The 2,232-nt window shown below is 39.6% G+C and overlaps 1 pseudogene; it reads right to left on the bottom strand.

Annotated features, from left to right (window-relative positions):
* Window positions 1–326: 326 nt before the first annotated feature.
* Window positions 327–1,879, bottom strand: LOC149748466 (large ribosomal subunit protein uL30m pseudogene; annotated as a pseudogene).
* Window positions 1,880–2,232: the final 353 nt, after the last annotated feature.

The raw sequence follows: 2,232 nt of genomic DNA on the forward strand, positions 1-2,232 counted from the left end.
TTGTTTATATTGGATCAAAATAGACATTAAGGGAGGAAAAAATGTAAAGATCCTAGTGTTTGATGTATCTAATGCAAATACTCCATCTCAGGGTCATAACTTTGTAAGTAGGAAATCCTACAATTACTTTTCCTTATACAACAGGTAAGTATAGAGTTAAGGCAGCTGCTTGAACATTTGTCCACCAGGATCTGCAACAGGACATAAAAGGCAGGTCAACATAGACCTTATAGCAAGGGCACATAGAAAATGCACAGGGCACGTCATCCTCTCAGAAATGGAAATACCATGAAAGCTCTGGACAAACATCTAAACTCAACTAAGACAGCTTTAATATAAGTACATAGTAGATATCTAAGAATGTGATGCTTCATTGTGCTTGCTCTTGGATTATTGTGCTTGATTTGGGGTCACTGGCAAACTGCCACATGTGAAGAAGAGACCCCAGATACTGAAGGGATCTGGAAAATATCTTTATATTTCTTTTAATGACTAGAATTTAAAACATATTTTAATGAGAACACTTTCTCACCATCTTTACATAGAAATGACTTGCACTTTTTACTCTGAAGCTGCGAGGCCATCAGGACTTCTTTTCTTCCTGGTGCTTAGGGCTCTGAAGCCATGCCCCCATCAGTTCCCCAGTGCTCTTGAGGCACGTGTTGGCCATGTCCTCCTCCATTGGGAGAACTCGTGGCAGCTTCAGGGGCTTGATTCTTATCAAATGTTTAACCGCTTTCAGTTTTGCCTTCACCAAAGGGATATTCTTGTGAACTTGAGGAGTATGTGCTTTTTGTAACCCAAGCATCCTTATTAAATCTTTCTCCCAATATGGACGTCTTTTTGTACTTTTTATTCTGGTAACAATATGCAGTTTATGAGGTTGCTGTGGATCCCCACCATATTTTTCATGACCTTCAGGTGAAGGCTAAAAAACTTCATCTGGAATTCTTGACTTCGTAAATCTGTGACAAATCCAGTCTGTACAAAAAGAGGCTCCACACCTTTTGTCACCATTGATAGTGTGCCTGGGGGGCTCTGAACTATTGAGTGCAAAACCCTTGCCATGAGGGTGGTGACTGTTCTTAGAGATGGTGACTGCTAAATGTCTTTCCACCTGATGGGAAGTAGACTTCATAGAGGATACTTAGTGTGGAGGAGAGAACATTTGGGTGGGAGATGGTAGAAGTTTTCAAGTAGAAATGGTTTACACCAGGGAGTAAAAAAGCATCACTTCAACTTTTTAAGGAGGACGCTTTGTCAGTTGGAACTCTTCTAGTTTAAACGCAAATTTTGTAATGTGATGAGGTCTGGGGTGAAATTGAAGCAGGAGCTACAAAACTGCTTGGCAGGACACTGGAAATGGTTACATAGAGTTGGGCATCCAAGTCAGTCAAATCTTGCGGCTTTGGATTCCAGGTTCTCTTAAGTTCTATATTAGTGCTATGAGGTAGGTCATCTTAATACCATACTGCTTTAAAACAGCCTCAGAACACTGCACTTCCTGCTGAAAATGTCAGTAGCCTCCTTCAAAGAGACATCTTGATTTTGCTAGATTCTTTTTCAGTGTTTGGCAGCTTGGTAAACTTTGTATTAGTCCACTTATTGTTGATTTTGCATTGTTTTGTTTTAAGCACAAAAGGGTGAAGTACTCAATTGTGTGTTTTAAACTTTAGGGCTCTATCATGTTAAATCACAGATACCCGACATGGCTGAGTAAATGTTTACCTTCTAGAGCCAGCCTAAACAAAGAAAAACAACTGTCCCAAATAGTTTCTTTGCAGAATGATAACTAAAGGCTCTCTTTCCTGAAGTCTTAATCTTAATCTTAAATATTTGCTGTCCTAAATTAAGGAAAGTTAGGTCTGTAGTCTTATTATCTGTTTTTCTTCATGCTCATCATAAATGCCAAAGGGTAATTCTTCCTAGAAAAATCAGTCTTTTGTGATAACATGCAATGTGTTTTTAATTAATGAAGCTGCTTGATGCTGGCAGACCAGAAGCATCTTATCGTCACATGCTGGGGGAATTCATGCAGGGTCCTGTCTGTGCATGCTGAGCCCTGGAGCCAAAGTAAAATCTCCTGTCATTAACTGCTCTGCCTAACTAGCCTACTTATTAAGAACCAAGCCATCAGTCATGCTGGATAAGCATATCAAGATATAAGGAGACGCCAGAAGCTGATGAAATATTTTGGCGAGAGCAATGACCAGTTTTGTTATAATAACTTGT

This window comes from Delphinapterus leucas, chromosome 9, assembly GCF_059928025.1.
Source record: "Delphinapterus leucas isolate spDelLeu-1000000601 "Yukka" chromosome 9, BTC_Dleu_Yukka2, whole genome shotgun sequence".
NCBI classification, from domain to species: Eukaryota; Metazoa; Chordata; class Mammalia; order Artiodactyla; family Monodontidae; genus Delphinapterus; species Delphinapterus leucas.